This window comes from Prionailurus viverrinus, chromosome A1, assembly GCF_022837055.1.
Source record: "Prionailurus viverrinus isolate Anna chromosome A1, UM_Priviv_1.0, whole genome shotgun sequence".
NCBI classification, from domain to species: domain Eukaryota; kingdom Metazoa; phylum Chordata; class Mammalia; order Carnivora; family Felidae; genus Prionailurus; species Prionailurus viverrinus.
Genome location: NC_062561.1, coordinates 166,701,080 through 166,728,942, shown reverse-complemented (window position 1 = coordinate 166,728,942; position 27,863 = coordinate 166,701,080). Strand labels below are relative to the sequence as shown.

Sequence of the window (27,863 nt, the reverse complement as noted above, 5' to 3'; positions counted from 1 at the left end):
ATGTCGGGAGAAGGAAAATCCCCAGCAAAAGCCATCTCCTTGTCCAAGTATTATAAAGCAAGTTTCCTGGTCACTTTCAGACAGTCTTGCTCTTCCCACAACAGCCAAGTAGGACTTTATCCTGTAAGGGGCACAAGAAGAAACAAGAAGAGAACACATGTTAAAAGGCAAAGGAGACAAGAAGTTGAATGTGATGGTGAGAGATTCAAAGAACTGTGGAGGGAGCTGATGGTAGGGTGAGTGGAGGCAGACCCAAAGCTTCAATAAAGTAGGTTGAGAAATGCATTTGGGGTTCCTGTGAGAGAGTTGAAGGACTAATGAACATGCAGGGTGAGAAATCTTGAGTATGTCAGCCGAAGAGCATGCTCTTTGTTTCTGTCAGCCCCTTTCTATCTTGAGTTCTTTCTTGACTCAAGTTATGGATAAGGCTAAGAGTTGGAGAGAGAAATGGATCAGGAGACTGAAGATGTAGAGCAGTAACTTGTAACTGAATGGAAATGAATCTAGAGTCAGAGAGTGAAGCTGGAGGGTCTACATCCTGGGTAGTGACCAAGGATAGCAAGCTTATGATCTATGCTGACTTTAACTGACTACAAGTCTTTGGTAGTTTATGCTCAGTAGAACTTACATCTCAAAGACCAAAGGCAGAGGACTCAGGGCAAGGAAATATAGACTGGGAGATACACAGGTTACATTGGAACCATCAATTCATTAATTAAAAATGCTCTTTGTAGGCCTCATTTGCAACATTGAGACGAGAAAATGCAAATTAAAAAAATCTCTATGGACACTACACCCTTGGTAGCAAAGTACTCTCTTATACATTGAGATTTGAATTTTTTTTCCTCTAGATTCTCTGTGCTTTAGGCCAAGATATTCCAACCAGACTTGAGACCCAAATTAGAGAAAACTACCAGGAGACACTGACTTATTTACATTTAGTTTCCTAGACAAATGCATTTTAATTCTACAACACTCAGATGTAACCAGGATTTATTCTGTTCTGTGTGCTTCTGGTGCTTTGAGGCAAAATGAAGCATTAAAAAAACAAAGTTTGCTAAATTTTTTTTTTCTGGTTAAGGCCATTAGATCATTGCCATGATTACTGAAGGATAGTAAAATTGAAGCTATGTTGTTTTGAGCCACATTATTTTAGTATAAATTTTGTATGCAACCTACTTATAGGCTTTAGATATATAGAATCTTTAAGAAAATTATATCTCTATGGTATTAATTTCAGCCTGATTTGCTCTCTCAAATGATGTTTTTAATGAAAATGAATCAAAGGGTCAGGTTGCCTAGGGTTTTTCTTAATCAGTGGCCATAGGGCCAGTAGTTACTTTTGTAACTGGTCATCAGCAACAAAATAAAATTCTATGAATATATTTAGAACAGCAAAAGAAAAGAGTAGTAAAACATGCTAACAGGAGAATGGTTTATTATAATGCAAACCATTTATTTTAGATTCAAACATATAGCCTGTGTTCTTCCCAGTTTTGACCTGGGTGGGTAACTGCAATTTATGTTTATTTTAAGATCATTTTTTCTATGAAATTCTGATATTAATTGTATTATATATTTGGTGATGTATCTATATAATATTAACTCTTGTATTATTCATCATACTGGTGCCATATTAAGAAACAATGAGCTAATTGACAGCACAGAACCAAGATAAAAAAATATTAGTAGAACTAATTTTTTATGATCCTGTTCTATTATCCTATATTACACATCACTCTCTAGATTCTCTGTGGATCAACAGACATTATGTCCAATCACTTGAAATCATTCCATTTTGCAGGTCAGAGATGCAGAAGTACCCACAGACATCTTATCACTCATCTGAACAACACAATCACTGAAGAATAAGCAATCAAATAATGTTTTAAAACATTCTGATTTTTAAAAACTTGATATTAGGACACAAAATGAATATTTAAAAATATGTGTTTTAAAAATAATTGTATGTTTGTATTTTAGACTATATCTATAATTCAGTGGTAAAATCCAGAAAAGCTGTGAGTGGAAACACATTTTTTTCAAATGAACATAGACCTTCAGTCAAGAGGGCACCTGGATGGCTCAGTCTATTAAGTGTTTGACTTCAGCTCAGGTCATTATCTCACAGTTTGTGGGTTTAAGCCCCGTGTCAGTGTCTGTACTGACAGCTCAGAGCCTGGAGCTTGCTTTGGGTTCGGTGTTTCCCCTCTCTTTCTGCCCTTCCCCCATTCATGCTCTGTCTTTCTCTCTCTCTCTCAAAAATAAACATTAAAAAGACAGGAAGTTATTATAAATGATATCTAAGTTAAAGTTTAAAAAAACTTCTTGTAAAACAAATGTGTAACACAGTAGGATAATATGATTCTTAAACACACACACACACACACACACACACACACAACTAACTGATATGGTTTTGCTCTTTACTGCAATGGTTGGTTGTACTTTTCAGACTCATTCAGAGGAATTGAGTTTCTTAGTCCAAGATAGATGGATGGACAGAATTGATCTTCAAGAAATACCATGGCTAGTAGGTATTGCATTCTGGAAGTATTTCCATGAGTATTGTTAATAGTCACTACTCCAAATGCCCTGCGTGTCTCTCCCTTGCCGAGTTTTCCCAAGACTCACTGGAACTCCCCATATTCCATTAAAAAGAGGGGTCTTACAGAGCTCTGGCACGGTGGACTACACAGGTTATGTGTCATATTGTGGTCTGCATTCCTCTGGTCAGTCTCAATTTCCTATTGTTATAAACATCCCCACTGTGAGATTGGGGACTGAATGGTAAGTGGTATGGTGTGTGTTGAAAAGGGATAAAGTGAATCTCTGGTTGGGAAATAATAGTTTAACTTTTCTGAGACTAAGATGAGAAGTTTGGATTTGGGAAATTTGAACCTTATTCTCGTGGTACAACTGTGTTTTGTTTAAGAAGTCTGGATATATGGCAAAATACTTCCCAGTCCAAACTTAGTTTGAGGGAATGGAGCTATGTTTCTTCAAAAGGGACCATGGAATCTTAGACAAGGAATCACAGTAGTTAACAAGAAAAACTCTATACCAGAACGACATTCCCTATATTTTTTTTAGTCTTGACAAGTCTTTGGAATTCAAATATTAACTGATATTGAACATATTTCCACTGTGTGAGTGAGAAACCAGGGTAGATTTAATTTTATATGGGAAATACTATCCATTTTTTACATCAAGCGCTATTGGACAAATTTATATTTATTGGATTGTTCTGATTTAAAAAGTAGCATGTTTTTCACTAAAAATTTGTAAAACACCATAATTATGACTAGAACAACAACAACAAAATAGACTGCTGTGCAAGCAGTAAAGTGTTATTATTAACCCTTATTAGAATTCCCAGTTGTGCCCCCAATAAGACATGTGATTAGTTATTTAGTACACACCCACATCTGCCATTTAATTTTGCTAAATCTTCATTTTGATTCTTGGAGTGATCACATTTTTCTTTTCTTTGATATTTTACTTATAAGTAGAAGAGGATACTACTCATGTGTAATCAGTTGGCATTTCAATGTGAAGTGAATGTATACATGTGTGTATGTATATATTGTATATATGTATACATATCTATGTATATATATGTGTGCATATATATAATGTGTATACCTATATTGTATGAATTGATACATTCAAATTTCTGATACCTTGTTTTATGATTTTTCCTGTTCATATTTCCATTTTTTTTCTCTATTTTTCTGTCTCATTCTCTCATATGTTTCCTCTCAACATTTTTAGGGATTAGGAAGTATAAATCCTGTGGATTATTTTGTGTGAAATAATGCCTTAGCATATCTTTAGTTGTCAATATCGACAATAAAAGTGTGTCCAAACTACATGTATGCAAAGCCACCTTTATATTTTATTCCCTACCCATCTTATCTAATCAGTTTCTCAGTTTTATTTATATCATTAAATAAAATAAACAATATGTTATCACTAAAATTATTTAAATACATTCCCTTTGTAATTATATTTATAAAACATATTTTTTGTGTTTTTTGTACTTTATTAAAATTAATAGACTTTAATATTCATGATTATTTCACTGTTTCCATAACTGTTATATATCATTAATTTCATTAACTTTTCTACACTTTTATATACTAAACTACATAAATACTTGTCCTTGTAAAATCAATAAATATAAAAACAAAATGTTCTATAAATTAAAATCACTCACAATGTTTTCACTGGAAAAGCAATGCTATTTTTTTGAGGGCTTACTAAATGTCAGGCACTGTTTTATTTACTTTTATTAACATTCATTACCATACATAGTTGCAGATTTTTTCTTCTTATGATGAGAACTTTCCAGATCTACTCTCTTAGCTACTTTCATATATGCAATACAGTGTTATTAACTATAACCACTGTGCTGCACAATATAGTCACATGACTTATTTATTTTATAATTGGAAGTTTGTACTTTTTGATCCCTTTCATCCATTGACCCAATCCCCACACTCTGCCTCTGGCAGTCACCAATCTTCTGTTGGAAGTTTTATTTATTTTTATTTTATTTTTTAAAATTTATTGGTTTATTTAGAAAGAGAGCATGAGCGGGGAGGGGCAGAGAGAGAGGGAAAGAGAGGATCCCAAGCAGTCTCTGTGCTGTCAGCATAGAGCCTGACACAGGGCTGATCATAAGATCATGACCTGAGGCAAAACCAAGAATCGGATGCTAAACTGACTGAGCCACCCAGGAGCCCTCTTCTTTTTTCTTAAAGTTTTGTATTTCTTTTCTGTTTGTATCTATGAGTTTGTTTTGTTTTTAAGATTCCACATGTAAGTGAGATTATATGGCATTTGTCTTTCTTTGAGTTATTTCACTTACTATAAGGCCCTCAAGGTCCATCCATGTTGTCACAGATGACAAGACATTATTTTTCTGTATGGCTGAATAATATTCCATTATACACACATCCAAACATAAACATACACATATTCTTTATCCATCCATCCATCAATGGAAACTTAGGCTGTTTCCATATCTTGGCAATTATAAGTAATGCTGCAGTAAACAAAGGGCATTATTTTCAAAATAATACATTTTTTCTTCAGATAAATACTCTGAAGTGCAAACTGCTGGATCACATGATAATCTTATTTTTAATTTTTTGAGGAAACTTTATACTGTTTTCCTTAGTGGTTACACCAATTTACATTCCCACCAGCAATGCACAAGGGTCCCTTTTCTCCACATCTTCTCCTATACTTGTTCTTTCTTGTCTTTTTGACAATAGCCATTCTAACAGGTGATATCTCATTGTGGTTTTGCATTTCCCTGGAAGTTAGTGATATTCAGCATTTTTTCTTATATCTGTTGGCCATCTGTATGTCTTCTTTTGGAAAATGTCTGTTCAGATCTTCTATTTGTAATCAGATTGTTTTTGTTTGTTTGTTAGTTTGTTTTGCTATCCAGTTGTATGAATTCTTTATATATTTTTGATACATATTAACCCCTTATCAGATATATGATTTGCAAATATTTTCTTTCATTCAGTAGGTTGCCTTCTCATTTTGTTGATGGTTTAAGTTTTTGGCTTGATGTAGCCTCACTTGTTTAATTTTGCTTTTGCTGCCTTGGCTTTTGGTGTCAGATTGAAAAAATCGCCACCAAAACTGATGTCAAGGAGATTATCCCCTAAGGTTTGTTTTGTTTGTTTGCTTGTGTGTTTTTCTTAGGAGTTTATGCTTTCAGGTCTTACATTCAAGTCTTTAATCCATTTTGAGTTCATTGTTGTGTATGACATAAGACAGTGGTCCAGTTTCCTTATTTTACAAGTAGCTGTCCAGTTTTCGCAACATATTTTATTGAAGAGAGGGTCTTTCCCTATTCTTGGCTCCATACATAATGTGGCCATATATGTGTAGGTTTACTTCTGGGCTTTCTCTTCTGTTTTGTTGATCTTTGTGTCCGTTTTACTGCCAATACCATACTTTTTTTGAGCAATGTTATCATTCTTGTGCTTAAATATTTTATTCAAAGGTTTGCATTTTAAAGAATTTAGTATCCCAACTGAAATACTGTTGTCTCTCTTCCTCCTCTTGTCCACACTGGAAGTTATTGAACCAAGAAAAGTATACCTAGATCAAGATTCTTGATATACCATTTCTGATTGCTTTTTAGAAGCTTATAATAGGTTAGAATCCTAGCATCCACATATAAGAGTATGTGTTTTATCATGCCTTCTCTAACAAAGAGTATTTTCCTAAGAACAACAACAGAGCATCCGTAAAAATATTTATCTTCATGTTGTTTTATTTCTAAATGATTCTTATACTAGCAGGTTGAATATTTCATGTTTGTTAGCAATTTACATTTCTGTTCAGATTATCATCTAACCATGATCTTTGCCTGTTTTTCTATGTCAAAATCTTTTATTATTTTTAGTTTAAAAATACTAGTTAATGGGGTGCCTGGGTGGCTCAGTCGGTTAAGCATCCGACTTCGGCTCAGGTCATGATCTCACAGTTCATGGGTTCGAGACCCACGTTGGGCTCTGTTCTGACAGCTGAGAGCCTGGAGCCTGCTTTGAATTCTGTGTGTCTCTCTCTCTGTTCCTCCCCCGCTCATGCTCTGTCTCTCTCACATTCAAAAATAAATAAAAACATTAAAAAAATACTAGTTAAGAATACACTTTGTTCTCTTTTTTAAAAAAAAAATTTAAGTGTTTATTTATTCTTGAGAGAGTGTGTGAGCGGGGGAGGGTCAGAGAGAGAGAGAGAGCGGGAGACACAGAATCTGAAGCAGGCTGATCTCAGCTGTAGTCAAAGTCGGGCACTTAATGACTGAACCAACCAGGCCCCCCTATTTTTTTAAGTTTATTTATTTTGAAAAAGAGAGAGAGAGCAAGAGAGAGTATATGCGTGAGTGGAGAAGGGGCAGAGAGAGAGGGAGAAAGAGACAGAAACAATCTCCAGCAAATTCCACACCATCAGTGCAAAGCTGTATGTGGGGCTTGAGGTGGGGCTCGAAACCAGGAACTACATACAGACTATGACCCAACACGGGGTTTGATGTGGGGCTCAAACCAGCAAACTGTGAGATTATGACCCCAGGCAAAATAAAGAGTGGGTTTCTCAACCAACTGAGCATTCCAGGAAACTCTAAAACACTTTGTTCTATTTAAGACAAGTACATATGACTTTTAAAATTCAATCTCTTGCACATTATGGGAGATGATGCACTTTCTTACATTCTATGAAGAATTTAAAATATAGATGGAAACAAAAATCCTTCTTTCTCCTTCTCCCTCCTTTCTTTAGAAGGTAGAAAGTCCACAAAAAATCAGGAAGGTATGTATTGAAATTCGTGGCTTTCAAAGGTATCTGAATTTCCATCACTTTATGTCCTGTAATAAGCATCTCTAGGAAGTGAAAGAATCTATAACACACAATCTTACTTAAAATTTGATTTACTTAAATATGTGGGAAAGATATGTGAAAGGGAAACTCTGAACTATATTAGAGATTAAATATGATATCAAATGATGGAAAACTAAAAAAAATTTTAATGTATTTTCATCATTTAATTATTTTTCTGATGATTCAAACTAGATATATTTTAAAAACTTAAATCTTAATTACTAAGAAGTTTAATTAAAATATGAAGCTATACTTATGAATTATTATTTTAAACAAAATGACTATAACAAAATACATTTAACTGCTCTTATTTCTGTAAAGCCAAAATATTCAGCTTCACAAGTTACATATATCTGTACATTGATACACTTTAAAATAATCAGTTAAATTAAATTAATTTACTGGGTTTATTATTTTGTAATTTAACTTGTAATAATACATTTATAACAAATATAAAGTTTTTCCCAAAACCATAAGTTTTTTTTTAATTTTGTGAAGATACTACTTTGTGTTAAAATATGATGCTATCACATTTATTTTTAAATCACATTTTATGAATCTTAATATGTTTCCAAATTTCTCCATATATTGCATATAGCACTACTGAGAGGCAGTGATACACAGTGACTTCATTCATTCAATAAATATTTATTAGAAAGCTTTTATTGTATGTGATAGTATCTTTTTTTCAATTCTATGTATTGAAATAATGGTGGATCTTAAAATTCAATAATGTCAAATTTAAAATTTATGGTGTTAATGTACATTATCTATACGTATACATGTATACTAATTTCAATTATTATGAAAATTAGTCTATGGCATTATGTTCATATTATAAGTAACTAAGATCCACTGAGGAAAATAGTACATTTATTATTTAAAACTCAGGAGACCCATCTCCAGACTTCCCACTCAGTTACTGTGAGCCCAGTTTCTTACTTATCATATAGACACTGTAGTTACTTAATCTTTGGAGCTACATTTTTTTCTCATTTAAAATATGGAAGTTCATGGGTGACTCAGTCAGTTAAGCATCCAACTCTTGGTTTAAGCTCAGGTCATGATCTCACAGTTCATGGGATTGAGCCCTACAACAGGCTCGATCAACATAACATCCCTCTCCCTCTCTCTGCCCTCCTCTGTTCTCTCTCTCTCTCCCTCTCTCTCTCTCTCTGTCTCTCTCAAAATAAAGAAGTAAATGTTTAAAAAAAATAGAATATGGAAGTTCAGATTAAGTGATCTCCATATTATCTGAACCTGATAGTTTTTGTCTGCATGAATCATTTGGAGTCAGAGTCAGCAGAGCCACTGAAGGAAGAGAAAGAGGAGAGACAGTAGGAATCTGGTGATTATCTTATTCTTTTTTAGTGTATTTGATCATATAAAGGGTACATTTTTTTAGTTTTAGTTTGAGATGAAAATCAATGTCTTCCACCTCTGCAGATGTTTACAGACACAAAAATCACAGAGCATAGATAAAATATGATTCTCTACCTGCCTTCTTAAGTAGGAAAGAGCAAAAAGGAGAAAAACAGGGATTCTGGGAGAAGGAAAAGCAAAGGCTATGTTGCCATTTCAAGCAGGACTATTTCTTCAGTGATTCAGAGAAATTCACCAGGAGTGTCTAAAAATATGGACCTTCTGACTTTTCATTAGGTAATAGTCCACTTCTGCAGTTCACCACAGCTACTCATAATATACACACAATTTTACATGCTACATTTTAAAATGATTACTCAAGCTTTCTTCCTTTTATGTTAGGCTGAGGTCTTCAAGGCAATGAATTAGTTGCAAAAGTTTACACTCTTGTTTTTCCCTGTGAAGCTAGAAAATCATCTGAGGACTTTGGCTGGGTTGATGCTTTTAAGCATTAAAAAGATGAGACAGAAAAAGTAAAGTGACTTGGACAATATTGCAGAAATAATATCAGAACTTTATTCAAACCTAGGCCTTTCTAACCAAAGAACCTATATTCTTAACACCATATTCACCTGGGTTCAGTGACAGGTATCCATCATAACAGCAATTAATTTTATCATTATTTTCATGATCATGATGATTATTAGATATGCCAGAAATGCCTAAGGTTGCATGAATCCCTGAGTCGTAGTAGTCTCTAACTCCTAGACCCCGTTCCCCACCTATCTCTATGCATTTATCTCTTACTTTACACTAGGATTTTCATTAATTGAATTACAGAAGAAAATATTCTTTTCATCCTTTGACTTATTCCCTGGAATTTCTATTTTTATTACTTTTTATTCTTAACATGGTAAATGTATTGTTGCCCAACTAGTGACTTATCAAAAGCTTTACCCTTAGTACTTTCATTAAGACGTGGCCATAGGTTTATTTCTTGCTTTTTTGAGAAGTGAAATTTTATGTGTTTTCAGTCTTGTTAGTTTTTCTACTTAACGGAATTGTATAGCACTTATTGAGTAACAATTTGGTTTTTGTTTTAGATACATCACATTCTTACATGATTAAGACATGACCGTTTGTTAAGTTCTCATACTATTTTCTGGATCATATATATGTTATTATTTTTAAAAATTTGTTTTTACATTTATTTATTTTTGAGAGACAGAGAGGGCGTGCGAAGGGCAGAGAGAGAAGGAGACACAGAATTCGAAGCAGGCCCCAGGCTCTGAGCTGTCAGCACAGAGCCTGACGCGGGGCTCTAACTCACAAACTGTGAGATCATGACCTGAGCTGAAGTCAGACGCTTAACCGACTGAGCCACCCAGGCACCCCATTATATATATGTTATTCTGAATAATTTAATTGACAGGTAAAATCACCTCCACCATGAACTCAAATTGTCTAAATTTGAATTTTTACTCTGGTTACGTATCAGGAAACTTACATCATCTGCTAACCATGTTTAAGGCCCTAGTTACCTCATCTATAAAATGGTGATAATAACAGGGTGCCTGGGTGGCTCCATCAGTTAAGCGTCTGACTTCTGCTGAGGTCATGATCTCGTGGTTTGTGAGTTCTAGCCCTATGTTGGGCGCCCTGGAGCCTGCTTCAGATTGTGTGTCTCCCTCTCTTTCTCTGTGTCCCTTTCCTGCTCGCCTCTGTCTCTCTCTTTCAAAAATAAACATATAAATAAATAAATAAATAAATAAATAAATAAATAAATAAAATGATAATATTGATAATAGTGCTACCTCTCTTAACAGTGGCCTAAAGATAAACATGATAATGTCAAAAATGAATTTGGGGTCATTTTTGGCCGACGCATAATGTTTGGTAAATTTTGGCTTTTTATTAATAAATGATTAAAAAAATGGAGACATTTTATAATTAAATGAATGTTTATTTGAGCTGTCATATGTGAGGGCAATTTCATAAAGTATTATTTAGTAGTGGGAAAATAAAGAATATCCTTTAGCTTTTATATGTGCCATCATGGCAGTGAGATATCTTTATAAGTGACTTTTTTCTTGCAGCAGTTTGGGTGAAGCTTTTCTTGACTCTAATTTGCTGTGAAAGATTCATGTGGTTTTTTAAAGTTCCTGTGAGCAACTTTGCAACTGAAATTGAAAATTCGACTGACCATATGTCATTTCAGATTTAGTTCCAGAGGACGATAAGATAATCAGGATGAATAAGGGGTTGGCTACTGAAATGACAATAAACAAATGTGAAAATGTAACAAAAGTAAAGAGCTGCATTAAAGTGCATGATTAGACTTTGCATCAAAATTTGAGCCTCTCCTGAAAAGAACACTAATTTCATTAGTTCACTTAGTTAACCTAAAGATATTTTTAGAGATAAAAATTTCAGGCTCCAAATTGACCTAAACATCTGTGGCAAAAAAGAGAACTCTGGCTCAAGGCAAGATTGTACCTTTAACCTCACCAACTTTTTTTGTATAGAGTACCATTGGTCTCAAACTATACATTGAAAAAATACTGATACAGTTTTTACTGCATCTAACACATTCTGCCTTGTATTATCAGTTATTTTTGTATGTGCATTATTTTTCCAGTTACCTAACATAGTATTTTAACTATATTAATTTTTATGTTGTAAATATTTTATATTTTCCTGATGTGTATAAAATTGTGAAAATAGGAGTGAAATAATAAATAAGCTCTACTTTTGGAGGAAAAAGAATATGACTCAAAATAAATGTTATCATTGTTTGATAGAATATCTCTATATGCAAATTCCTATCTAAAACATTGGACTATTTAACCTATTTATATTTGTGTTTACATTGATCATCTCATAATACATTTTTCATTTAACATACATGTCCCAAAATTATGTTTTTTTCCCTTTCTTTGGAATCACTCAATTAGTTTCTGTTTCTGTTTCCCTCTATGTTTTTCAATTTGTTTTAGCAGTTAACTTAGAGATTATATATGCATACTTGCAATATGACAGTAATACAAATTTTGAGAGTAATAAAAATGTATTAATCTGTGTTTTTATCTGCTGAAGAAAGTACTTTATATTTTCTTTCAACACTTTAAAAATACCAAGCCACTGCAGTCTCTTCAGCAAGTGGTGCTGGGAAAACTGGACAGCGACATGCAGAAGAATGAACCTGGACCACTTTCTTACACCATACACAAAAATAAACTCAAAATGGATGAAAGACCTCAATGTAAGACAGGAAGCCATCAAAATCCTAGAGTAGAAAGCAGGCAAAAACCTCTATGATCCTGGCCTCAGCAACTGCTTTCTCAATACATCTCTAGAGGCAAGGGAAACAAAAGCAAAAATGAACTACTGGGACCTCATCAAAATAAAAATCTTCACAGCGAAGGAAACAATCAGCAAAACTAAAAGGCAACTGACAGAATGGGAGAAGGTATTTGAAAACAACATATCAGATAAAGGGTTATTTTCCAAAATCTATAAGGAGCTTATCAAACTCAACACCCAAAGAACAAATAATCCAGTGAAGAAATGGGGCAAAAGACATGAATAGACACTTCTCCAAAGAAGACATCCAGATGGCCAACCGACACATGAAAAATGCTCAACATCACTCATCATCAGGGAAATACAAATCAAAACCACAATAGATACCACCTTATACCTGTCAGAATGCTAACATTAACAAGTCAGGCAACAACAGATGTTGGCAAGGATGTGGAGAAAGAGCATTTCTTTTGCATTGTTGGTGGGAATGAAAGCTGGTGCAGCCACTCTGGAAAACAGTATGGAGGTTCCTCAGAAAATTAAAACTAGAACTATCCTATGACCCAGCAATTGCACTACTAGGTATTTTTCCAACGGATGCAGGTATGCTGTTTCAAAGGGGCACATGCAGTCCAATGTTTATAGCAGCACTATCAACAATAGCCAAAGTATGGAAAGAGCCCAAATGTCCATCGATGGATGATTGGATAAAGAAGATGTGGTATATATATACAATGGAGTATTACTCGTCAATCAAAAAGAATGAAATCTTGCCATTTGCAACTATGGGGATGGAACTGGAGGACATCATGCTAAGTGAAATTAGAGAAAGACAAGTATCATATGACTTCACTCATATGAGGACTTTAAGAGACTAAACAGATGAACATAAAGGAAGGGAAACAAAAATAATATAAAAACATGGAGGGGGACAAAACATAAGAGACTCTTAAATATGTAGAACAAACTGAGGGTTACTGGAGGGGTTGTGGGAGGGGGGATGGGCTAAATGGGTAAGGGGCATTAAGAATATACTCCTGAAGTCATTGTTGCACTATATGCTAACTAACTTGGTTGTAAATTAAAAAATAAAATAAAATTAGAGACTTTGTCTTAAAAAAAATACCAAGCCACTGTTTTTTGGTTTCTTCCATAGTGCTTCTCCAATGAATCCCTTTTCTGACTGCTTTCAAGACTTTCTGTTTGTCTTTGGTTTTTGGCAATTATTCAAAAGTGACAATGCATGATGTTACAAAGGTGAATACATCCATTCCAAGTGAAAGTTGAAAAAAACAAAATTCAAGTTGAATCCATGAATTTGAATGTAAAGGAATACAAAATGTTTGGTGATATTCTTTCATATCCCATATTATGGCTATCTTTATAAAACTACCTGCATGTCAATCCTTTTGTGTCTACTAACAAAAAATACCCCCAGTTATCTAAAAGGATTATCCTTATCCAATTCTCCTCCAATTCTCATTACATAATGTTTGGAGCCAAAGTTTTCTATACTTCTATACTTCTAACAAAACAATATATTATAACAGATTGATTTTAGAAGTAGATATAATAATCTACCTATCTTCTAGTAAATCAAGTATGAAAGGAATTTACAAAAATGTGAAGCAATTAATTATAGCATGAATTATATTTCATTTTGGAAAAGATAAAAATTTTTTTGTAAATACATGTATGTTACACTAACAAAATGGATATATCATTGGTATTTTAAATATGAATTAAATGAATATTGAGAATATTTTTGTCTTATTTTCTAATACATTAAACACAAAGAAAGCATTTTGATGACTTCAGTATTTTAATAATGTAAAACATTCTTGTAAAAAATATGCTTTGGATGTGCCTACATGTGGTTGTCTTTATATTTATCTTGTTTGGGATCTAGAATTTCTTGAATATTGGATCCACACAGCTTCTTGGTATTGGGAAACTCCTCATACATTAACTCTTTTGGTATTGTGCTGAATTCCCTTTCATCTTTTTCTGTGATTCCAGTTAAATAAATGTTAGACCTTTAACTCTTTTCTACACATCTCCTGTTTCTTTTCTATATATTTTACTCCTTTCTGTCTCCGTGCTTCAGCTTGTATTTGTCTATTGACTTTCCTTCCATTTCAGTAATCCTATTATTGGTGGTCTATTCAATTTTTATATCACTCTATTGAGTTCTTAGTCGTAGGCATTGCATTGTCCACTTTTTGAACTTCCATTTGAATTATTTTATATGCAGACTTTCCTCATTTTAGACAGTATTGGTAACTAGAAACTCTTGCATATTGGAGCTGTGTCTTTGCTTTGCGCGGCTCTCTGGTTGCTGGAACCATGTAAAGCAAGAACATGGTCTCAACGTGCACATGTTTTAGCATCTACGGTGCCATGCCAAGTGAGGACTTCAAGTATTCAAATTATCTACTAATACTTCTTTACACTTCTTTATTTTCTTGAAGTATTAATTATGTTTATTTAGAATTCCTTCCTTATTAACTCTACTAATTACAAGAGTAATACTCAGAATGCTAGCATGTGATTAGATAAGGAGTTTTTTCATAATGTAAATTTACTACATCCCTCCTTAATTCAATTGATTTCATAAACATCATTTATATTTATATAAATGTATTTATATTATTCTAGGTGTCTAAAGAAGGAAAAATACAGAATTAATAGCTATAATTTCTTCTGGGATAATTTTTAATAGAATAACTTAAATAATGTTAATTATGGAAAGGCTAAAGAGAACCTTCACTTTTAATTCAATGTACTTCTTTTTTTAAATTACAGAATACAGTTTGCCTCAGCAAAAATTATGTTCCTGAAAGGCGAAGATGTATGAAAACATTAAAAAAAAAACCTTAAGTATAATACAAAGCTTGAGAAATGAGTATATATATATTATGAGGGTGAAGGGAAAAAATATGGATTCCAACAGGTGTGACATATAGTAATCATATAGTAATCATTAGAGTAGGCCTTGAAGATATTGGATTCTGTATCACCCCTTCATTTTTCGTATCCTACTTTCTATCCCCTTTCTATTTCAATCTTGTACCACTTCATATGATCATCAAAGCCCTGTTCTGAGTGAAGGTGGAAAGAAAATAGGAACACTCAGACCACACAATGTTAGAACAACTGACATCTCAATCTCTGATTGAGATCATTCTCAAATAAGCCAATGTTACTTCTTCCAGTGAACGAATTATTCTATCTCCTACAGAATATAGAATTCAGCTACAAATCCTATTTTTCCTGAAAATAGTAAAGCTTTTAATGGTCTCTTTTCTGAAAATGGTGTTATTTGGCATCCTCATCCTAGCAAATTTATAGTCTAAGTTTGGTTTGTCATTCTGACTATTTTAAAATATTTTTTAATGTTTATTTATTTTTGAGAGAGAGAGAGACAGAGAGACAGAGCATGAGCAGGGGAGGAGCAGAGAGAGGGAGACACAGAAGCAGGCTCCTGGCTCTTAGTGCCCCTTTCAATCTGACTACTTTAGATACAACATGGTAAAAATATATAAACATACACTGATGTTCAAGTACTTAATTCTCAAACTATTTTCTTTATCATAGAAGCAGAATAGTAAGAGATAGAATAATATACAATAATGAACAGAAAGAGAGCAAATTTTGTGTTACTTTAATTTCTTTTCTGACATTTTTAATTTGAGTCAATTATAACTTCATATGAAGTTTCCAGGAACTGTATTCCCTGGCTGAAAATCAGTACTCCAAAGAAACTCTTTCTTTTTAAAAAATTCTTACCATTAAAGAGCAATTGTGTATGATTGGTATCAACATGGGTTTTTTTTCCACATCTACAAAGCAACTACTGTCAACCTTTCAACATTTACTGAAAATAACCCTTCATCAGAGCTCCTAGATTCATACACAATACTATTTCACCATTAAGTTTGAAGACTTGATTCATGTGCCTGTGAAACTCTGAAATTTCCTACTATTTTCCAACCTTTTAGTGATTTAGGAGAAAGTGAAGAAAGTAGACTAGCAACTAAAAAGTCACACTCAAAATGAACACTTTTCTCTCTTTTTCTTTTAAGAGGTGAGGAGAATTCCACATTTAAAAAAAAAGTGAGAAGCCTTTCTCCTTAGCTTCATAAAGGTAGCAGACAACCCATAGATTCTCCAATAAAAGCATTTTATAGGATTTCCAGGAAAAAGGATATTGCTGGGATGATTTTAAAATGATTTTAAGAAAATGAAACTGTACAAGTATGTGTAGTTTTTCCTTCCCAGCTCTGTCTAGGATATTGCTCTTTAAGATATATTAAAGTGTGTTTGAAGATAGACTCATCTTTACCTTATGGTACATGCTTTTTGCATTTGCCCAACAAAGTTTGAACTCAGGCTTGATAAACCCTATTAAAATAGGTTGCATATATGTTCAACTGTGTGGAAAATAATATTGGCAAGAGAAGAGAAAAGTATATACAGCAAACAAGTTTCAACATTTAAGTCTTTAAAATTAAAAGAACTTTTTTTTTAATGTGTATTTATTTTTGAGACAGAGAGAGACAGAGCATGAGCAGGGGAGGGGCAGAGACAGAGGAAGACATAGAATCTGAAACAGGCTCCAGGCTCTGAGCCGTCAGCATGGAGCCCTATGTGGGGCTTGAAGTCATGAACCTGCGAGATCGTGGCCTGAGCTGAAATCAGATGCATAACCTACTGAGCCACCCAGGCGCCCCAAAAGATCTTTAAATGTAAAGGTCTACAAAGAAAAAAAATCTTAATTCAAGTCTAACATCATTATTCACTAGCCTCTCTTAGTAAATTAAATTAAGATACTCTAAACTTATTTTCTAGAAATGGGAATTAATATAATACATTTATTCTAGGGATCTTTAATTAAATGGATCTACTTAGTGATAAAACCATATGAGAAATCACAGGTTTATATTTGAATTTGGCAAGTTAAAATCATATTCTTTGTTTCTGAGGAATTAATTTCTTAGATTGCAAAGACAATAGTATAGAATTCTCAAGTAATACACCTGTTATATTATCAGTTGTAAGAAGTAAAATACCCATGATAGCTTTGGAGGAAACCCATGTTTTGCCCTGATCCCTCTACTGTCTCTATTCTAAGTTTGAAGAGAATGATTTCTTCTTGGTGACCTAATGTGATCTTTATTTTGTTCTATTTCTACAGCTCTGGTGTAGTTAACTGCTGTTGTGATATACAATGAATTATACTGATGTGAATACTTTTTTAAAAGATATAACACAATGGATATTATGCAAACATTAGTAAGTTAAATGTAAATTATGTTGTTAGAACCTACAGCCCTTCCTGAAGTCAAGGCTGCTCCCTTCCTGAGAAGCGAGGTTTCTTTACCAAGTTTTATTTTTTATTGGTCTCTGTTGTTCTTGATGAAGCAAAGCATTTGACCCCCTTGGAAAAATTCATTATGTTTGCAAGTAAGCACAATGTCAAGTAAACATTTACCATACCAAGTATTTGACTTTCTCTAAATCTTGTGATTTTCTCATAGAAATGTTTATAAATTTTCCTCAAGACTCCCCATACATTTTTCTCGTGTCATTACTCAGCTTAATTTTTAGTTTAAAATTGGTTTAAATTTCTTCTCCCTTGGGGCGCCTGGGTGGCTCGCCGGTTGAGTGACCAACTTCAGCTCAGGTCATGATCTAAGGTTTGTGAGTTCAAGCCCCACCTTAGGCTCTGTGCTGATGGCTCAGAGCCTGGAGCCTGCTTCTGATTCTGTGTCTCCCTCTCTTTCTGCCCCTCCCCCACTCATGCTCTGTCTCTCTGTGTCTCAGAAACAAATAAACATTAAAAAAAATTTCTTCTCCCTCATAAAGTGTCTGAGACAAAGACTTCCATTTGTTTAATAGCTGTCTCACAATATTTCTTAGGTTTGATCACGTGTGCATGTGTACAAGATCTTAGGATATATATAGAATAACATTTTGGCAAGACAGAATATGGAAAATACAATTTCCATTTTGTCACAAGATGTGGTTTCATCATATGGTATTACATTAAAAAACATAAAACATAATCTTTTTGATCTCAAAATGTATATATTTCAAATTGATAAACAAATTCAGTTCCTTTTTCATGTTCAGAAATGGTTTACAGGAAAGACACTTATTTTGTTAATACTGTATATTTCATGACCAAAATTATATTCTATACATTTAAGACATACACCCGGAGCTTTATACTCCCAACAAATCTGGACCAGAAAATAGAAACACTTGATGCTAATTAACTATGTAAAGAGGATTAAAGTGCTAAGAAATAACCTTTGCCTTAATCAGTGGTAAATTTATTTAAAATGTTAAGAAAATGGAAGGAAGATGATAAAATCATTTTTGCTAAAAGGAGTATTAAGAAAAATGTTTTTGATTCTCTAAATTCTATAGGCAATACTCTCACTGGTGGTCATTTAATTATTGGAGAGGAAGCTGTGAAAATGGCCCCCAGCAGGAGTGCAGATTTGTCATTATGCATATAGAGTAGAAAACTGAGCTTAGGCTTTTAAGATATACTCCTGCATGGAAAAAAAAAAAAAACAAACAAAACAAAACAAAAAAAACCCTGATAAGCTGTGTGAGTGTGGTTTAGATTGCTCTGATACATGGTCAAAAGCTAAGCAGAAACATTACTTATTGCCAGCACTAGAAACATGTGTTGTCCAGAGGAGAAGGAGGCAAACAGCTGTAGATACTGCCATGTGAAAGGAAATTTCTTGAGTATTTTTTTAAGTGATAAAAATCACATTGGATAATTCCCCATATTTATTGTTGAGAAGGCCAAAGGATTCATCGGTAAACACTCTTCATTTCCACAGGAACCTTACATTGCCACAGGGCATGTCACACTGACATATTGTTTCTGTGGAAGCCAGCCGCATAGACTGAGCTGACTACAGAAACCTCAAGTATTCGAGTATAACCTTAGTCCATCTGGACTTACGAGATACTTTTAAGTTTCATTCCGCTGTTATTAGTATGATGACAACCATCCCAGTCTATTTTCAGAAGCTTGTCTGTCCAGTTTCTCATGAATTTTATCAGGAAAAAAGTGCTGATAGTGTGCGAAATTACCAAAGGATATTATTATGGAGAAGATTGTGGATACCAAAGGTGACAACTTTTACCATGCCTGTTGAGCTAAACTTTATTATCTTCTACCAGTGGAATGCAATGTGCTCCACCATGCACTGCAGCTCATTTACACATATTTATATATTTTTCAAAAATATTCGTATTGCTCTTAGGATACTGCCACCTCCCCAAACCTCACAATGATTTAGTTTCCCGTACTTTCCCTATAATCTATCATGATTTTGACCACGAGTTTGATTAACACCAAAATCCTTGCACCTGATAATATCTCATGATCTAAGCATCACAAAAAATATTTCTGCACAGCAAAAAGAAAGAGTGGTTTTGTCTTAATCACTAAGCAATAGTTTAGAATTTATTCTTTGACATAGATTCAATAACTGAGTTTGAATTTTGAAAAACTAATTGAATATTAACGACCTAGTTTTTTTCACATGTAAAATCAGAAATCTTTCTGTGTCGGTTAAAAGACTTTACCTGGTAGGACACCTGGGAGGCTCAGTCAATGGAGCATCCAACTCTTGACTTCGGCTCAGGTCATGATCACACGGTTCGTGAGTTCAAGCCCCTCACTAGGCTCTGTGCTGACAGATGGGAGCCTGTTTAGTATTCTCTGTATGCCTCTGTCTCTGCCCCTCCCTGCTTGTGTTTCTCTCTCTCTCCACTCCCCTCTCTCAAAATAAATAAATAAATAAACAAACATTTAAAAAAGACTTTAATTGGGGCGCCTGGGTGGCGCAGTCGGTTAAGCGTCCGACTTCAGCCAGGTCACGATCTCGCGGTCCGGGAGTTCGAGCCCCGCGTCAGGCTCTGGGCTGATGGCTCAGAGCCTGGAGCCTGTTTCCGATTCTGTGTCTCCCTCTCTCTCTGCCCCTCCCCCGTTCATGCTCTGTCTCTCTCTGTCCCCAAAATAAATAAAAAATGAAAAAAAAAATTTATAAAAAAAAAAAGACTTTAACTGATGTTGAACTGGATGAAACTAAAGGAAACTTTCCTCGAAAGAGGATAAATAACTTGTTTCCAGAGAGAAATTGTCATGACCATGTAAATTAATAGCATCACTTTCTGACAATATTGCTCTACTTCACTTATTAACAACGCAACCAACATTGATGCTCTGTTTTAACATATTTTGAAATAATTTAACAAAATTTTCTAAGGTTTAATACTTAGTCCTTAGAATGTCAAGATGTAATAAATGCACATTTAAAATTTTTTACAGTTTGAAAATCATGCAGAAGTATCAAGCCACTTCTAGAGTAGGGAAAAAATTCACTTTAGTATGATAAGTGCAATACTGTGATTCGAGGCTAAACTTGGATTATATGGATAGGAAACATAATTACTTTAGTAATATTACTGTCTAAACTGTAAAACAAAAGCAAACACTGCAATGTTATAACATTCTACCAGCATTATATAAAATTTTGGTACTCATTTGTGATATTTTAGTAGACATTCTAATGTTCTGTTATTGAATTGCTTTAATAGCATCACAGTCTGTGTCCTATTACTGACTTCCATGAACAGCATGAAACAATTGGGTTTTCGTAATACAGTTGTAGAAGAAAGTGGTTTATCATATAAATTGGTATCCATAGGAGTAAATAATTCTGATGAGATTTGCCTCATTTATTTTAAGAAATAAAAAAGTATCACTAGATTTCACAAAGCATAATTAAAATCCTAATTGAAAATGCTGTGTGCTACATGTGTACCGTCATCTCCCTTTTTTGAGTTCTGCCAGTATTTTAAATACATCTTGAAAGCACACAATAAGAGTAAGACAGTGCCTTTGTGATTTATACCTAGTGTTATAGATTAAATGTTTGGAAAATTTCCTTCTTTGTATTATAAAAATGATTGATTGTCAGTGAATTTAGAGTTGGTTTATTATGAAAATTGATAAAGACATTAGCAAAAAAATTGACAGAGATATTAGAGTACATAATTAAGCTTTTCTATATGGTTTTATAGGTAGAATTAACTCTACCTATTAACTCTTTCTGGAACTATTCATCTTGTTAATCTTACAATACACACACTAGTTTCTGATTGTCTGAATTAATGCAACTTCATATGAACCAAAGATTAGCTTAAACAGTGAAATCATCATGCTTATTAAAGTTTTTGTTTTTAAACCTTAGTGTTCTGTCAGAAAAAATAAAGAAAATAAATCTAAGCTATAATGGTTTTAGGCAAAGAAACTAAAACCAGTCAAAAGTGGTAAACTCTTTTAAAGTATATAAAATTACTCGGCACTTAATAAAAAAAAACATAATACTGCTAGTTCCTTTTTATAACCATATTCAATAATGTGACTTTAGACTCTACTTATTATAATGCTAGAGCAGAGCATTGCAATTTAATATTAGAATTATAAATCAAATGGAAATGTTTTGCCTATAGCCCAAAAAGAAAAACGGATTTGTTTGGCTTGTAAAAGAATCTCTTCAATTTGCTATCTACCAAATATGTGATATTTTATTACAAATGCCATCACAATACAGGGAACAGAAAGTTATCAGTCCAATAACTAAGGAGATATTTTATCCTTATTTAAAGTAATTACATTAATCAGGACATACTTTACAAAATGTGTATTCATCTTTCAGGTTAACAATAAGGAATAGAAAAAACTCAGAATATAAAGTACGTAAGTACTCACAAGGATCCTCTATGATCTTATTACTGTTTTTCACCATATTTTATTTGTTTTATTTTGTTTTCATAACAAGATATGAAATGGTCATACATTTGCATTCTCTAAGCTGATGCTAAATCATATTTTTACCCTGAAAAACTTCATCACAAAACAATGGTTTTTGTTAGACCAGTTGTGGACTTGAAGTTTTGAGAAAACCTAGATGAATTTTTATGTGTGTATGTATGTATGTACATATATATATATATATGTATATATATATATCTTTTGTAATTTATAAATGACCCTTTGTATGTATCAAGTAGGGACCTGACATAAACCATATTACCAGTTATATTTTAACATTCTGATATATTACTAAAATGGTAAAAATACAGACAGAAATCTTAATGTTTTATCTTCAAAATGTTTCACTTTACCATTTGAATTCATTCTAAGATGGCTTATTTGAAAGCAAATATTAAAGCTCACTGGAGTATGGCTATTATCTTCAGCTGCTCTTCATTCCTTCCTTGCGTCCCCTGAAAGTAGGTATGTAGGAAATGAGCTGAATCTGATATAGTCCAGCTGAACCTGAATTTTCCTTTTCCAACTCTTTTGGAGAACAACAGCAGAGAGTTTTTTTTTTCTTTAAACTTAAGGACTTAAGACAACTTTGAAAAGCTAATAAATGATCAGGTAAAATGGGTTATTTTGAATAAACATGAAAGAAAGTACATCAAGACGACTCATCATAATTGATAGTTGAATAAATAACATATTCAAGACATTGCTTTTATTTATTTTTTAAATTTATTTTTACTGTTCTTATTTATTTTTGAGACAGAGAAACAGAGCATGAGCAGGGGAGGGGCAGAGAGAGAGAGAGACACAGAATCTGAAGCAGGCTCCAGGCTCTGAGCTGTCAGCACAGAGCCTGATGTGGGGCTCAGACTCACAGAGTGTGAGATCATGACCTGAGCTGAAGTCGGACACTCAACCGACTGAGCCACCTAGGTGCCCCACAAGACATTGTTTTTAAGTGTTTATTTATTTTTCAAAGGGAGGGAGGGATGGAATGAGGAAGGGGGGAGAGAGAGAGAGAGACAGTGAGAGAGAATCCCAAGCAGGCTCCTGTCAGCACAGAGCCTGATGTGGGGCTCAAACTCATGATCTCAGACCCTGAGATCGTGACCTGAACAGAAACCGAGGGTCAGATGCTCAATTGACTGAGCCCCCCAGGTGCCCCTCAAGACATTTTTGTTAAAATCTTTTGTCAAATATCTCATTTTAAGATCTGATGAAAGATACCTCCAAGCCTCTTGAAGGTTTAACTTTCACTTTTTTAGTGAATAATCTTATACCTCTCCCTTTATAACATTCAAAATAAAATGCATTAAGTATACAGGGCACTATTTTTTACTTTATTTATCATAATATTTCTTTGAAATGTGATGATTGGTCTTATTCAAAGAAGAGAAATGGAGCTCTTTTTTGTGGTGCCTTGGAGGTGGATCGAGTTCTTCAAGGATAAAGCTGAATAACTTTTTTCCAGATACTTGCTGCCAGAAACTCATTGAAGTGTATGATAAGTGCAGACTTTGTGCCTTTTGTGAGAAGTGTGTGGCCATGGAAGTTGCTGATGATAGTCTAGGAGAAGAATGGACAGGTTATATGGTGGGAATCAGCAGTGCGAATGACAGACAAGCCTCCCCCATGAAGTAGGGTGTCTTCATCCATAGTTGTGTGCCTGGTGTTAGACAGGGACATTCCTGTTACAGACCAAGGACCAGAGAACAAAACTCAGTAGTGTTTGGGTTTGCATTGTGGATGCTGTCTGAAAGATCTGATGTGAAAAAAGGGGAGAAGGATATGATACTTACTGATACTCCTGTTGATTCCTCTCCTGTGGCCCAAAAGAGCTAGCACAATCCACAAGATTTTAAATCTTGTAAAGATTATGTTCACCAGTATGTTATGAAAAAGCCTATAAGCAAAGAAGGTAAGAAACCTATGACCAAAGTGCTTGTTAGTACATGTGTCTTTCAATAAATATGGACATGTTACTCTGAAGAAATAGCATACTAAGGAAAATAAGAAAAAAGCTGTAGAATATGATAAACTTGTGGCCAGGAAAATGAAAGGGTCACAGAAAAACGCCAAGAATAGATTGCTGAAAGACAGAGGCTGCCTTCTCTGGGAATTTTTACCTTTAAGACTGAATCTAGTCAAAAATGAGATTTTCTAAGAGTAACAAATAAGATGAAATAGCAAAAAATAAAGTAAGGTAAAATAAGGTAAATGGCAATTAAAGCTATTCTATATATGGTAAACAGAATAATATCCCTTATCCCAAAGATCTCTCCAGGACCTGTGAATATATTTAGTTTCGTGACAAAAGGGACTTAAGATTGCAGATAGAATTAAAGTTGCTACTCAGCTGACCTTAATATAGGTAGATTACCCAGGGTAATCCAATGAATCTAATTGAATTGCCAGAGTACCCATAAGTAGGAGCGGGAGGGAGAAGGGGGAGACAAAGGAAGACATGATTACTTTAGAGGAGCGTAGAGAGGTCTGACATTGCTGTTATTTGGGGGTGGGATGGGGGGAAGATGGGGGGAAGGCGGCTGTGAATGTGGGCATCATCTAGAAGCTAGAAAGGGCAAGGTAACAGATGATGTCCTGGAGAGCCCAGAGACAAGTGCACCACTGCTGACATCTCTACTTTCTTTTGGTTGAGTGAGACCCCAGTTGGACTTCTGAACTACAGACTGTAAGTTCAATACTTTTTTGTTGTTTTAAACTACTAAGTTTGGGGAAATTTGTTAAAGCATCAATAGGTAAGTAGTGAAACATATCCTACTTTTTTGTATCCTAGAAAAAAATGGACAAAACACTGTAAAACTATATATATATGTAGTTATATGTAATGTGAATTGACAAAAACCTTAGTTGAGTCAATGTGACGATACTGTTGACAATTTAAAATATGCCCTTTTTGTCCCTCATTCAGTTTCTGAGGGTTTATCCCAAAGTTACATTTACACATACAGAAAATGATATATATACAAAAATACTAATTTGAGAATTTTTTAACTAAAAATATTTGAAAGAAGTAAATATAAATCAAGAGAAAATAGCTTTATGTGCCTTGGTGTTTGTGAATATAGTGCTTTTATAGACTCTCCAATAGTTACAGTTTCAAAGAAAGTATCTTGGCACTTGAAGATAGGTGAGGGTTAATTACTTTGAAAAGCATACATTTTTGAAAACTTGTGTATTGTAACATGTGTATTAACTTATTAGAAAAGCGTTTTTAAAAATAATAGTGTAAATTTCAGGGGTAATGGATGGTGATTGTTTTTCAAGGGATACGGAAGTATGGGTGACAGTCAAAAACTTCATAGTTGGCCTTCCAACTGTGGCCTATGTTTTGTTGAAGATAAAGTTAGGTTTTGCCTACATACTATTAAATTTTACTTAAATCATAAGAGATGAAATTGTAACAACAGCTTTCTTTGTCACCGGATTAGTGGGAAGACAAACAAACATGAGAAATGGAGTAAATAGCAAATAGATTTTGCAGAACAGCTGATGATGATCTTGTTTGAAGCATAAGAAACCACTGGCACTCTGATTGCCCTTCCAATGGGCAAGTCTACAGGTGTATCAGGATAAACAATAATTAGAACAGAAGTCCCATCCTAGAAAAAGGGCTTGTACTGAAAGTGAATTTGAATTTTTCACTTGGGAATTCCAAAGTCACTAGATTAGTGGGGTGGGGCATGAGAAGTTAGTAAATAGCAAATAGACTTTGCAGAACAGCTGATGATGATGTTGTTTGAAACATACAGAAACCACTGGTACTCTTCCCTTAAAATGGACAAGTCCCAGGTGTATCAGGATAAGCAGTGATTAGAACAGAAGTCCCATCCTAGAAAGGGTTTGTTCTGAATGTAAATTTCAGTAAATTTGCATTTTTCACTTGGGAGTTCCAAAGGAAATGACTATATGGGTAGATCTCTTTGACTTGTACTGTAAGTATGGTGAGAAAAATCCTCTATTTTGGGAATGGAATCTCTCCCAACAAAATAGTTACGATGTTAACAGAGCTACATTAGACTACTTTGGCACTTAGCCCAATGAAGAAAGTTGTAACAAAGAACCTCAAGTAATGCCTAAGTCAGCAATCATTTAACTCAGCTATTTATCAGGGTGAAAACTTCAAACAGCCAAGTTAATCTTGGTTCCAAATTGCTCACAAAAATATTGTGGTGGGTAGCTGTATGCGCCTCCTAAAAGAAGAAATCCAAGAGTCCTATACCTGTGTCTATACACAGGGTAGACAGGGACTGGTGGGTCTAGACAAATTGATAATATACAGTGGCTGGGCACTTGGTGGGGTAGACCTTGGAGGAACAGCTTTATTTTCTCTAAAATGAAAATGAGTCTAAGTTTGAGAGGCCCAGGAAACAGAAAATAAATCATAGTAGTGAGTAGGGTGCAAGACGGTGAATCATCTCCTAAAGATCAAAAATATGTTCTTAGTTATACTTGGAAATTCTATGTAATTTTATATGAAATTTTATTTAATACTAGTGAACATACCCAATAAGTTAATAAAATGAAGATACTCACCTGTTATAAGATTCTGTGAATTATGAAAGGTGTCGGTTTAAATGTAGTTTATTTTTTTTAAGGTGTAATACACAATAAAGTGCTTCAAAATGTTTAGAAAATGCATAAACATCTCTTTACACTCCAATTAGGAAGGATTGAGACTCATGAATATAAATAAATCTATGTTAAAATAGTTTTAAAGCCTTTAAAATTCTTGCCATATGATTACAAATGCTGTGATTAAATACTGTTCTGAAAAAAATACAACAATCTATATAAAATTTATGTATTATATATGAACTTATCTATAAGCTTGATTCTAGCAAAATTTAGCTCTTAAAAATTAAAGGGGAAATTTGTTAAAGCACTAAAATTTCCGCATAAAGAGTTAGAGTTATGAGAGCTGACCCCCTTCAGCCTCTATGCTTTCAGAGAAAGCAATTTTAAGTGTGTCACAAGGTCAACTGTGGACTATGAAGTAGTAAATCCACATTTTTTCCAGTTTAGTTTCATTGCAGAATTACATGCTTTCATTGGAGAAAAGGAGATGAAAAGGAGAAATAGCATCTGCTCAGCTTTAGGCCCTGATAAAGGGAAATTAGTTCCATCAATATATGTAAATGCCAGTTTCCTACCCCTGGACCTAAATCTTTGAGCAAGAAGGAGGTATAAATATCAACTGGGACAAACTTGTTTTTGCATTATAGGTTTTGCATCATTCTTAATGGTTTACTCACAACCAACCAACTACAGACAAAACTGGAACTTGAATACATGTTTTTTTTTTTTTAATTTCCTAATAGACTAAGCATCTCTTTTTTGCGTCTTAGCATCAAATTTGCTTGAATATGTTGGTATTCTATTACACGTTTCTGATTGTCTACCAATTTCAGAACCTCAGATACAAAGAATGGACGTCTAACCTAAGTCCTCACTGGAGAAATTTTCTTTGGCGAAATTTTACCTCTGTGTTGACTTAGTGAAATAGTAGTCTATTTGAACTTAATCATGTTAACAGTATCTTGAAGGAACTTCTCATGAGTACAGGTTCTGAAATTGATATACTTTCTTACTAGTACTGAAGTAACTAACCAAGTTTACTTTGCCTGAGGTCACCCAAAAACATGAGGCCTCTGAGAAGGAAATTTTGGGGAGTAAGGAATAGTTCTTAGGAATCATTTAAAAGGAAAATCATAAAATTATGAGGTAGGGTGGTGGTTGGGGGCAGTACTATGATGAGCAGTGAGTGGATAAACAGATGGGAAATGAGTGAATGAAAAGACTGACAAAATGTTGTTGGCACTTACCTCAACTTGAACAACAAATTATTAATAAAATATGAGGAATTTTCTTTTATCATGGATTAAATATTATTGTATCATAA

General features: G+C 34.0%; 1 pseudogene; it reads left to right on the top strand.

Annotated features, from left to right (window-relative positions):
- LOC125164553 (protein BTG4-like) lies at window positions 1-26,100 on the top strand (annotated as a pseudogene).
- Window positions 26,101-27,863: the final 1,763 nt, after the last annotated feature.